This window comes from Pseudochaenichthys georgianus, chromosome 8 (genome assembly GCF_902827115.2).
Source record: "Pseudochaenichthys georgianus chromosome 8, fPseGeo1.2, whole genome shotgun sequence".
Lineage (NCBI taxonomy): Eukaryota > Metazoa > Chordata > Actinopteri > Perciformes > Channichthyidae > Pseudochaenichthys > Pseudochaenichthys georgianus.
The window spans coordinates 966,211-979,943 of NC_047510.2; the positions used below are offsets into that span (position 1 = coordinate 966,211).

Consider the following 13,733-nt stretch of genomic DNA (forward strand, 5'->3'; position numbering starts at 1 on the left):
TCTGTCCTATAGAATTCTTTAGATTGTTATAGTTTTAATTATAGAAGTTTATAGAAAAGTACACATTTATAGTATTCTACAGAATGATCTAGAGATTTCTATAGTATTCTATAGAATTCTTTAGCATGGCTTACAAATACGACTATGTTCTATAACATGCTATAGATTTCTACAAGATTCTATAGGATTCTATAGGATGTTATAGATTTTTTTGCTAAGGGTGACTTCCGCATGCTCGCATATTTTAACAAAGCTTTTCATTTTAGCCACACTGAATTTAACTAGAAGTCATGGCTGTGTCAATTACCAGTCTGATATCGTTTTACAAAGATGACAAGAAGATTGGAGATAGAGGAGAGAACCACTACAAGTCAGGACACGTAAAACAGTGCAGCCTCGATGAAGGTGTGCATACCGGTGTTGTCAGGGCTAGCATGAGGGACAAGGTTTATAGAGTGTCGGTGAGTAGTTATAGCAAGAGTACCGTTAACCTAGAGTTAATTTATTCATATTAATTCCCATCAACAAATCCATTTTATGTGTCACATGAAATCTTTATTAGGCAAGGCAAGTTTATTTATATAGCACTTTTCAACACAAGGCAATTCAAAGTGCTTTACAAAAAATGAAAGACATTAAGAAATGGCATTTAAAATCAGCCATTAAAAAGAAAAGCTAATAAAATAAACATTAAAAGAAAAAGTACATGGATAAAAGTTACAGTGCAGTTTAAGATATGAATAGTTCAATTAAAAGCAGCGGCAAAAAGAAAAGTCTTCAGTCTGGATTTAAAAGTAGTCAGAGTTGCAGCGGACCTGCAGGTTTCTGGGAGTTTGTTCCAGATGTTTGGAGCATAATAACTGAACGCTGCTTCTCCATGTTTAGTTCTGACTCTGAGGACAGAAAGCTGACCAGTCCCTGAAGACCTGAGAGATCTGGATGGTTCATAATTTAGCAGGAGGTCAGAAATGTATTTTGGGCCTAAACCATTCAGTGCTTTATAAACCAGCAGCAGTATTTTGAAATCTATTCTTTGCCACACAGGAAGCCAGTGTAAAGACTTCAGAGCAGGAGTGATGTGATCCACTTTCTTAGTGTTAGTGAGGACTCGAGCAGCAGCGTTCTGAATCAGCTGCAGCTTTCTAATAGATTTTTTAGTGAGACCTGTGAAGACACCATTGCAGTAGTCCAGTCTACTGAAGATAAAAGCATGGACACGTTTTTCCAAATCCTGCTGTGACATTAGTCTTTTAATCCTAGATATGTTCTTTAGGTGATAGTAGGCTGATTTAGTAACTGTTTTAATGTGACTGTTGAAACTCAGGTCAGAGTCCATGACTACACCTAGATTTCTGGCTTTATCTGTTGGTTTGAACATTGCAGACTGAAGCTCAGCGCTAACTTTTATACGTTCTGCCTTGGCTCCAAAAACCATTACCTCAGTTTTATCTTTGTTTAATTGGAGAACGTTCTGACACATCCAGTCATTGATTTGTTCAATGCACTTACTCAGTGTTTGAATTGGAGCATAGTCTCCTGGTGAAATGGTTACGTAAATGTGTGTGTCATCCGCATAGCTATGGTAACTTATTTTGTTGTTCTTCATTATCTGAGCCAGTGGTAGCATGTAGACGTTAAAGAGAAGAGGCCCCAAGATTACAAATATTACACACCAGAAAACACAGAAATATCCATGAAATAAACATACAGTAGGCTATAAACAATTAAAGGGATAATTGGGAAGGCATTACAAATGTAAATATATTTTAAATAATAAAACAATCCCACCACCACAGGTATCTACAGGAGAAGAGGGAATTCTCTCCACAAAATGTGAATGCCCATGTGGAGAATGGCTGCATTAGCCATCTTTGCCATCCACACTTTCAGCTGCACTGACACACCCCGTCAGTGGAAGAAGCCAAAGGCAGCTAAACGTACGTATTCAGTGGAGGAGCTATTTCCTCCAACCAATAAGTCATTCAACCCGCTGACAAGAGAGCCCACCTCCGAAGATCATGACTGGCTGAGGGACAGACTCGGGGGCAGGTTCTCAGGAATGTCTTGGCTTCTCTTCCCCGAGCCAGAAGAGGAACACTACAGCTTGGAAACACTTACTGTTCCTGAAATTCTCAAATCTGTTGGGCATCAGGGACCTGAGGCAATTGTGGCAAGCATGGCATAGTCTGAGCAGCAACAGAGGGCAATTCAGGCGGCTACCACTGGTCAGCGAACCAACCCAAACTGGCATTTGTTCAGGAAAGGAAGGTTGACTGGCAGCAACGTTGGAGCTGTCCTGAGGTCAAAGCGTGTGACTGCTTCCCTTAGTGCCAGGGTGCTAGGGCAACAACAGGCCCTTGATGGTGTTTTGTCTGTACAGTGCGCGGGACTATGAATGAATGTGAGGGCGTCAGGGCATTCACCACTGCAACCCAGATGCAGGTCCATGAGTCAGGTTAGTGGCTCTCCCAATCAGGAGTGTTGGGGGCATCTCCAGATGGTCTGGTAGGGTCTTCCGCTGTGCTGGAGGTAAAGTGTCCCTACGGAGCCAGGGAAATGACAATTAGTGAAGCATTGCAAATCAAGGGGTTCTGTGTCAGTAAGGAGGGAGACACATTCAGCCTGCGTGAGGAGCATCCTTACTGGCACCAAGTGCAAGGTCAGCTTCACCTCACTGCAAGAAAGAAGAAGAAATTAAGAAATTGTGAATCGTTTTTAATTTACATTTACTCACCTTTGCAATGTTGTGGTTGTTAGAGTGTGAGGCTTCCTGTCAGCTCGTCTGTTGGGAAGATATCAAATATTAGTTTCATGGAAGTCACACCGTCACATATAAGAGCATTAAGACATACAGTACATAGGCTAAAACAAAACATCTAAAGATATAACCTTGCACTTTGTCTCGTGAACATTTTCACTATTTTGACATTTTTATAGATGAAAATTGAACTAAAGAAATAAAGGGTAGATTAATCCATATTGAAAATAGTTGTCAGCTGCTACACTAATTATAATAGTTATATTTCTTAATTAATTAAGATAAGATATTACTGTATTGATCCCAATTTGGGAAATATTTGTGTTGCAGCAGCATGACAAGAAAAACAAAATATAAGTTATTATATATACAAAAGTATGTGAGGGATAGAATATTAAATTGAATATAAATGTAAAATGTACATGTGATGTTACGTCCAAGAGAAGCTATGGAGCAGAGAGTTCTCTGCCAGCCAGAGGTGATTTGTTATTAGTTCAATATGTCAAACTGATTTCCCTGAATACAATCTTTAGTTACATGGTGAAACGTTATGCTGCTTGTACTAATTAGACTTATCATATAAGCCACACAGGTTTTAATAGGATGTATTCATTATCTTTACTTATGTTGCGGTCTTTTCAGCAGCGCCATCTCTTAAACGGCGATACACTACCCATCATTTACATTTCACCGTGACATGGACAAAAATGTAACGTCAGCTTACCTCATGGCACGAATCCGCTCTCCTTTGGAAAACATTGGCCGGGAAACGATAGAACGAGCACGTTTCATGCAAAGACCTGTGGCTGCAACCCGGAGCAAAGCAACAAACCATTGCGTAGCTAACTAGTAGCGCTAGCTTTAGCTGACGTTAGCTAACGAAATGAACTGCCGAGTAAAATTGGAAAACACTGGTAATTAATTGTTCTATCATTTGTAAAACTACGGTGTTAAAAACGACAATTTCAAAAATATTTCAAAAATACAGATTCTAATGGTCAGATATAAATATACAGATACTAAAGATAGGCAGGTACTTGCTTTCAAGCAGAACACAGGGGAAAACAAACTTAGCGGGAGTGTTTACGTGTGTAGGTGTAATGACGGCCTCGACAATTTCTGTAGTCCTATTCAGCCACTCGGTAACAACCATCGTTTTGCAGACACGTAAACTCTTCAAAAATCACCAGTGGGGTCACTGCTGATGTATTTAATGTCGTAGAACAAAACGTGATATATCTCTTAAATTTGTGTCAACCACAGACCTTATTTCGAGCTATTTTTCAAAACCCTATGGAGAAAATGCATTGCTTTTTTGACGAAGTGCTAAAAATGGTAACTTACTTCCGGGTTTTACGACGCGTCACTGCGGTTCTCTATAGGTGTGCCTTGAGATTTTGACTTGTCCTTTGGTGTGCCTTGGGCACAACAAGTTTGGGAACCACTGATCTAGAGAATTCGAACGGCACTTATCATGGCCTCCACTGAGGGTCATTTCACTCCGTTAGGAAGGTTCCTAAGCTAAATGAACTATTCGACGAGGAGTCGAGGAGGGGAAATTGAAGAATTGAGAAGCCTCTTGTGAGTCTGTCATTGCTGAGTGAAGAACAGAACGCCTCTCCTCTCGCGGTCAGAGTGAGACCTCGCCTCTTCCTCTCCTCTCTGACGCTGGAGCATGCGCCGCGCCGCTGCCGGTCCTCCCTCACTCCGCGCGCTGCCTGCGGACTGCACACCGTGCTTCACCGGGAAACACAGTGAGACAGGGAGGGCACACCGGAGAGGCTCTACCGCACCTGACCGGCACGGAGTGTGGATTTACGTAGAGGAGAGGCGGACGCTGCTGCTATAGACAGCCGTTCACTGCTGTCCGAGAACAGGGTAAGCACCGCCGGCTGACCGGGGTTAATAGCATGGTGACAGAGAGCCGGGGACTGATGAGGAGACCGGGCAAAATGACCTCCAGCTGCCGGTCCGCACACACACACACGCACGCACACATACGCACACGCGCGCTGATCTACTGAACACTGAGCTGATGTGCTGTCAGCATTAACTCATCCTCATGTTTGGGTGCTCGAGATGCCATGGGCGCATTGAAGATGTTTCTAAAATATGAATAATGAGATGTTTCAGAGCTTCTCTGCTTCTGCTTCTGCGTATGTGTGTCCCTCCAGTGTGGCTAACCATGTCGCCTTGTGTCTCAGTGCAGTCTGCCCTGCATGACATCTCTGTCTTTCTCTCTCGTCTGCATATGCACGTGTGTGTGTGTGTGTGTGTGTGTGTGTGTGTGTGTGTGTGTGTGGTGTGTGTGTGTGTGTGTGTGTGTGTGTGTGTGTGTGTGTGTGTGTGTGTGTGTGTGTGTGTGTGTGTGTGTTGCTGGGCAGGGGAAGCCTCTCATTCTGAACAGATGTTGAGGGTTAAGCTGTGAAATGCATCTGAAAATAGAAATAACCCTTCAGGATCTATGTTATTGTCACCAGTGGTATTTGTACACACACACACACACACACACACACACACACACACACACACACACACACACACACACACACACACACACACACACACACACACACACACACACACACACACACCCACGCACACATATTTTGACACTGTCTCCATGTTTCTGCTTTTGACTTCACATTATTTGGCCGTGACAGGCGAGTGTAGCAGCCCGAGAGCTAGCCAAGTGTGTGTGTGTGAGAGAGAGAGTGTGTGCAGCATTGGTGCTTGTCACTGGGTTGGTGCGATCCTTTGCTCTTCTTGCTCAACACTATTTATTTCTGTGTTTTTCTCTATGTGTATTTAAAACATATGTATCTTGGCTCCCTGGTGTGTGTGTGTGTGTGTGTGTGTGTGTGTGTGTGTGTGTGTGTTGTGTGTGTGTGGGTGTGTGTGTGTGTGTGTGTGTGTGTGTGTGTGTGTGTGTGTGTGTGTGTGTGTGTGTGTGTGTGGCCAAGCATTACTATACTTGTGGGGACCTAAATCTGTTTACAGTCACGTGTGGGGACTCGCCTCCCTTATGGGGACAAATTGGAGGTCCCCATTAAGGGAATCATTTATTTTAAGGTGAAGACTTGGTTAGGTTTAGGGTTAGGGTTAGGGTAAGGGTTAGGTTAAGGGTAAGGGTTAGGGTTAGGCATGTGTTAGTTGTGGTTAAGGTTAGGATAAGTCTCCAGGAAATGCATATAAGTCAATGTAATGTCCCCTGAAGTGATGTATACATGGTGTGTGTGTGTGTGTGTGTGTGTGTGTGTGTGTGTGTGTGTGTGTGTGTGTGTGTGTGTGTGTGTGTGTGTGTGTGTGTGTGTGTGTGTGTGTGTGTGTGTGTGTGTGTGTCACCTTTCTAACCGTTTTATCAGGTGAAGCCTGTTTTTCTTCTGGGGGAACTCCAGCCTTCAGCCCTCTGTTTGAAAATGCTGACTTGATAACGATTCAGTGCTGCTGGGGATTACATTGGCCACAGAACAGATCCATCTCCTGATGTGCTGAATGCAGAACACAACAGACAGTCTATTACATACTAATTGTTTTTTATTTTCTGGGATGAACCTGACCTCATAAATTAGCCAACTATTTAAAATGTCATATGTGATCATCTGTGCTGTTATGAACGTGTGAATCAAATGTCCTGATGTGGGAATTCGAGCTGCAAACATTAAATTAATTATTGATTAGTTGTCAACTATTCAATTAAATGCCTACTATATCATTTGGATTAATGAGTTTGTTTATTACAGTGAATATGATGTGGATAATTGAGGACGTCATCTGGGGCTCTGGGATACACTGATCAACATGTTCACTGATTTCTGAAACCATAAAATAGACTAAATATACAACAATGAAAATGAAATGTGTTAGTTGCAAATCTAGTAGTAATTAACATCAGCGTTATCGTTATTTTATGAGCTCCTTTATTAGAATGTAGGTGTTTATATTCAGACAGAATGAAGAGTGCAACATGTCCGGATTCAAAATAAATAAAAACAATTGTTTTGCCACGAGAGGGCATGAAACCTTAGACTGTCAGGAGCTGAAGTAGGGTTATGGCTAGAAAGGATCCGTCTAGTGTAAAACTCTCGCGAGAGTTTGCAAGTCACGTGGCTGAATGTTTACGTTTGGCAGGCAGCCTTTCAGTTACGATCGTTAACATCAGTGGGCCGCCACAGCAAATGATGGTGAGAAGCTAAACTATCTATTAATGATGTCAATGACAGGGAGTGTGATTAGTTAGCGGTCTTGCTGTTCAAAGAAGAATGACAACACTGTAGATCACCAACACTACATACATGCAGTGGCGACTGGTCATTAGGGGCAGGTGGGGCACAGCCCCACCTAGTGTCAGCAGAAAGTATTAAAATAATGATTACAACAAAATGCAAAAAAAAAATAAAAAAAATATAAAATATATTTTAAGATCATGTTTAATCATCTGATTCGTCTGTACATTGCTGTTTTAGTATGTGTTCTTCTAATTAGTGTCCACAGTGTGTGCCTATTGAGCTGTTTAGAGCCATGTGGGACAAAACCTGATCCTGCCCCTCCCTCTGACTGTCTAAGTGAACGGTGACTGCAAAAACTACACTGCGCATGCTCAGAGTATTTTCCTATTTAATGTGTGTGGCAAAAAATAATGACCATAGGGGCAAAGTGCTGCCATCCCCACCATACGTCATCTCACATAATTCAGAGCTGATTGGCTGTAAGTACGTGTGCCGCGAAAAGTGTGGTGTGTGAAGAGGAGGAGAGAGAGCTGCAGTGAGGCATCCTAAAACCAGGAAGTAAGCTGCGCATGGCTTCCCTCCACAAAAAAGCAACGAGATCTCTCCATAGGATTTTAGAAAATAGCTCAAAATAAGATCAGTGGGAAACGTAGCTGTTAGATAAATGTACGTTTTGTTCAGCCGGATAATATCCACATGTCTACCCTACTTTTATCATTTTCGAATCAAAAATCTATTGATTAGATTAGATGTATGATAGACTTTTGAAAGATTTTTGTCCAGAAGGATAGGCAAATGGACTTAATCTTCAAGTCAAGGTAAGACTGCAATTTTATTGAAAATGGGATCTTACTAAAGAGAGAACAATTCAATATTTAAATGATAAAATGACATTTTTTTGGGTATCCTTCTGTTGAACTGTCTGTTTAAAAGTAATTGAAGCATCAGACAAAAAAAGCTTTTGAAAATAATATTATATTTTGATTTAATATATTTGTAAACCTGAAGAGTCCGTGCCAGTGCCTCACCAGCCAAGAACCTCTCTGCAGAAGCTTATATATAGACATCTGAGTTTTTTGTGCCCCACCACTTTTGTACATATAGAAACGCCACTGCATACATGCCAACCTTTCCAAATCCAAAAGAGGTAGGTTTGCGCGCGGCAAATGTGCACGCCCATTGAGGTAATCAGAAGAAATGGAACCCCAGTAATTACAGGTATAAACCATGTATTTAACATATATTGCATCATTTTATGCATTTTTCAGAAAAAGTGGTAGTTTGGTAAACAGTGACATCAACAACATGTCTGGTCTGTAAAATGCCCGAAAAGTAAAAGAATGGGAGATAAATATCCCAAAGTCTCCACATTTTATTATATTTGTATTGTGTTTCTGGTCCTCTTTCAGTTGAGACAGTGTAGATCAGTGTTTCTCAAACTTTTTCATACCACGGACCACTTAACCAATACAAAAACACTTGCGGACCACCTGACTCCACAAATATCCCAAATCACATAATTATTCTAGAACAGATTACAAATCACCTGAAAATTGTACAAACAAGTGGCAACATGTGTGATGAAGGTGTTGCGCTGGGCTATATCATGCAATCGAAAGTGAAACATAAGCTCGCTCCATTGCGGAGATATTCCCACGAGAGTGCGGAAAACTTAAATGTATTTATTTATTTCAAATGTTACATTTTACGAGAAAATCCTGCAGGACTCAAATGCCTCGTCTCTGTTCCCTTAAACTCATTTGGGAGTGATTACCCATCAGCCCCGGGGGTGCAGAGGAAAGTCAGCATTACCCCCGGTCTGCACGTTGTTTCTCTTTCAGAAACACAGAGTAATGAGTTTGTATGATGCGATCACACACACGCTGCAAACGGTGTCCGCCAAAAGTCGAGTCCAGTGTCTATGTAGTGTCATTTTTATTTGTTATAGTTTGGGAAGATTGAAAATCGGTAGGGAAAGCTAGCTGGTGGTAGGCGTAGTAGGCGGTAGAAACATGTCAGAAGCGGTAGACTACCGCCCAAATCGGTAGGGTTGGCAGGTATGACACTATACAGATGTAGCGCTTCATTTCAGACGCCTACCCGTGCGGGGCACGGGGTGGGCCCCTGCTGAAAAGGAAAACCCCCCCGCAGGACTTGAAACGCCCCCTTGATAAATACATTTAATTATAATGAAACCAGCTGCAATGGATCATGGATCCACCAGGGGGAGCCGTGAAAAGCTGCCACACTGGAACTCATGTGAAATAAACAGCTGATCTACAGGTATCTTCAAACACAGTCATACACCAAATTTAGCGAAAGCATTTACAGACACAGCGGCCTGCTTCAAGGTCAGTTAAAGTTGCTTTGAGTGTAATAATTATGTTGGTTGTTGTTTATGGAAGCGCCAGTGAATGAGCCCCATTAACTGAGTTTTAAACATCACTTTAAATGGAAGATCCCCATAGGCCCCGCCCGCTCGATCAGATCGGCGATCGGTATCGGCCGATACTGATTCCGGCGATCGGCCTCAAAATTGGCGATCGGACCATCCCTAGTTACAAGGATGACCTTATTTGACCAACCTCAAACAGAAGCCGTTTGTTCTACAGTATTATCCTACTAACGCTTAACACTTCTCTATTTCGTTTTAACTTGGAGGCTATGATTAGCATCGTTAGCACAGATGCAGCTAGCTACCACTCGCTTACACGCTAACCCAAGCCTTAACATTCATTACGTAGCTGATTAAAGTCATAAGCACATAAATAAAGTACTCAAATTTCACTTACCGCAAAAACACATTCATGCATTCATAGTCCGATATAAGCATGAAGAACTAACAACCACGGCAGAGTCAAGTTCAAGTTGTGTTCCCTGGATGAGTAGAGCAGGCAGAGTCCCTGTAGCTAGCTTCATGGAGCAGCTAGCAGAGAGACAAGAAGCTAGCAGCAGCAGTCACTTGACAGAGCCGTCACTCAATGTGACCACGCCCTAACTTATGCATAACTTTAAGACTGAATATTAATTAAACAGATGAGTTGGGAACAAATTCACCCCCCCAATCCGAAGTCATGAAGGGAGGACCTAACTATACAGAGAATATGTTTTTTTTAACCACGATGTAAACATGTTTATTTCTGCTGTAAAGTTGGTCATTTTAACATGGGGATCTATGGAAATTGCTCCCTTCTGCAGACTGCTCCTACTGGCCACTAGATGAACTGCAGTTTGAGGCACTTCTTTATTGGCCTCCCGGCTCTGCCCCAGAGTTTGCCGCTTGGATAAAACCAATTGTTGTTATTGCGGCTGTAGGCCCCAAAAGAAGCCGCGAGGGGCTGGGGAAAACACTTGGATTCGCTCCAAAAAATCTGCTCTACTCCTTGAGTTCTTTTTTTACCAATTTTACACAGGCAGTACATACTTTCCATTACCAGGCGGGAAGTCAGATTTTGATGGATAATGCGGTGGAAATTGTAATGGAATGTGCGGTAAAACTGCGATTAAAAGTTGCGATAACAGAACAAATCTCTTCCTGACCCACCCTCTCTCTCTGTCCACACAAACCAGAGAGCAGGTGCATGCAGTCAGGTTAAACTTCCACTAACTCCACCCTAAGCTCCAGTGCAAGTCCTCCACTAATAATAAGTGAAAAATACCCCATAATAATAAACAGAAACCTTGTATATGGCTCCTGCAGTCGTTCCACTTCTTCCAAACCACACTCAAAGTCTCTTCTTTAAATGAATCCACAGACATGTCGTCAGAGGTTTACACATGTTGTCTTCTTGCACTCATATTGAGCCACAACATAACTGTTATATTTCAACTACAAACACATTAGAGTGCAGTGATTGGGGGAACATGGACAGAATCATGTTAAAAACAAAATTGGCCAGCTGCCATGTCTGCTTTTCATTTACACCTGACTATTAACTAGGACATGGGATTACACATTATGAGGGGCCCCTAGGGGCTTTATTCAGACTCACCATTCACATTCATGTGTAAAACACACCCTTATATACAGATGTGTCTTTCATACACGCATGTGAAACATTCTTGCATACACCTGTGAATTTCCCTTTGTTGTTGTTCATACTTCTCCTTTTGATTATTACAGTTTTGGACGTTCAAAACAAAGCACTTTGGAAATGTACGGTATAAGTTGTAAAAATTATTTATAAAAATGTCCCGGTCACAAACGGTTGTCTCCGTGATCGGCCGAATGTTGTGTCATGGTAAATGTTGCGGCAGCAAGGCATTGTGGGACAGCATTTTCTCCTTTCCTTTTGTAAAAGAAGGTCCAGTGTTAAAGGAGGATATAAATGAAGTTTCAAAGCTCCTTTCCTATCATCTGGAGCAGGGGTTTTAAAAGTGTGGGAAGGTGAGCCTCCCCTCAGAGAACATAAGAACAGCCGCGCCCCCCCTCCCAATTATTATTGCTATTATTATTATTATTATTATTGTTGTTGTTGCTATAATGCAGGGGTATTATTATCCAGTGGAAAGTCCTTACCTACTGACCCAGTTAAATCAAAGTGGTTCCTTTTGTTTGGCTGGGCAGTGTAGTTTTACACACCGTCTTATTTGACTTTCTCAGGACTTGAAACTATATATTTACACACCTAAGGTCATCATCTTAACAGTTTTGTTATGCTCATCGAGTCATCCGTGAGCAGAGCATCAAGTTGGCATTCCTATAACGGCTGAATGCGGCGATTACCATCTTGATCAGCAAAACGCCTCACAAACTTATCTGATCTAAAGCTTTAGTGCATTTTGATTCAATGCTGAGTACAGCCAAACTGACCGTCTCTTCTCTGTCAGTGTAGACCGCAAATACCTCATTCCTTCCATCTACTTGGGGTCCGAATGCGCCGTCCCGTTCAAAATGAAAACGCCGCCAATCACATTTCCTCGCTCGCGCCAGGGCCGGGGGAGGGGTTACAAGGCTTGCGTCTTGTGCTGCATTCACTTGCACTCGGACATTAGGGATTTTCTCTCATAAATGTCCGATGAGCCACAACTTTTATTTCAAAAGAAAGCTGATGTTTTCTGCCAGACGCTGTCTCCTCTTTCACTTTAGGTAACTTCACTAAAAATCGATCCATGTTGCCGCTCGCATAAAGTTAGCTAAAGTTAACTAGCTAGATTTCACTGTTTCTCGTTATTTTTTTCTCACGCTGCGCCTCCCCTGAAGCTCTCTGGCGCCCCCCAGGGGAGGCGCGCCTCACACTTTGAAAACCGCTGATCTAGAGAATTCCAACAGCTCTTATCATGGCTGCCTCTGAGGTACTTTCGGGTCATTTCACTCCGTTAGGAACCTTCCTAAGCTAAACTGACAATATGAACGCAACCTTACTCATAAATCAAATGGCCTTTAACACGTGTTGCCTACTCTTTTTCAGGCACTGTGCTCTATTCAGAACGAATTGACTTCTGGTGACTTATTGGACACTTAGCCTAAAAAAGGACTTGACATATGCGTCCTCACATAGGGTTCTGTAACGTATTTGTCCATTAGCTACAGCATGAGGGAATTAAACTGAATGTTATTTGGACCAAAATATATTCCTATTAGGTTGTCTAACATAACTCGTATTCATCCAGACAAGCTGTCTAAGAACACTTCCTTATTTATTTATCTCCTTTTTGTAGTAACTCCCGGAGGGAGCGGGTGTTAAGGGACAGGAAGATGGTACAAACACACACACACACACACACACACACACACACACACACACACACACACACACACACACACACACACACACACACACACACACACACACACACACACACACACACACACACACACACACACACACACACACACACACACACACACACACACACACACACACACACACACACACACACACACACACACACACACACACACACACAGAGCACAGAGCATTTTCTGCACTGGTGATGCTGCAGCCCTGGGGTTTGCAGCAGTCCTCTCAGAAACATCAGAGGTTATGAAACAGGTTTCTATTTGGTTGCATACAGCATGGATTTTGTTCTCATATTTATGGAAGGTATGAAAAAAACAATCTTCTGTGTATTTTCATACTTATGTGTAAAGCGTGTGTGTGTGTGTGTGTGTGTGTGTGTGTGTGTGTGTGTGTCCCAATTGTGTCTGGCTTTGAAAAACCCCAAAGTTCTGCTAGAAAGGCTACATTTATGTTAATACAGTGAACACTTATCTCCAGCTGTTTCAGCAGCCGTCCAGACCGAAAACACAGAAACAAACATGTCTTTAGTTGTATTGTCTAAATTACGCCATATAAACATTGATTTTAATTTCTTACACTGTGTGTTATAACAGACTTTAACCTGTTAGGCCCCGAGCCTGTTTTTCAGGTCTCAGGCTCGAAAATGACATTCCCAGAACAAATGACCATATCTTCCCTTCTAAAAGGGTTACATTAATAATATTTTTTCTCAAAGTAATGATAAACCTGTGAGTTGGATGTAGAAAAGTCAGAATCAATATACAGGCATGAGAATCACTCACCTTTCGGCGAAATTCGCCGTTTTGAATCCAAAATAGGTCGTTTGTGTGATTCATGTAGATCTGCAATAAAAATATCTTTTGGGTATGGGGGGGTCTGGGACCCGAAGTAATCTGCGGCCGCGAGCTGTTATGTGCCATCATGACACGCATGGTGTTCTTTTTTTATATATTATAATGCAGCGCGAGCTGTGTGCTCGAATCTTCCTGCCTGTCGGCTCTG

General features: G+C 42.2%; 1 protein-coding gene across 1 annotated transcript in view; it reads left to right on the forward strand.

Annotated features, from left to right (window-relative positions):
• The first annotated feature begins 4,358 nt into the window (after positions 1–4,358).
• LOC117451071 (junction plakoglobin-like) overlaps positions 4,359–13,733 on the forward strand; it is a 339,882-nt gene continuing 330,507 nt past the window's right edge. The window contains exon 1 of the mRNA XM_071203922.1: positions 4,359–4,636. The gene's annotated coding sequence lies outside the window, so the exon portion shown is untranslated. The remainder of the gene's footprint in view (positions 4,637–13,733) is intronic.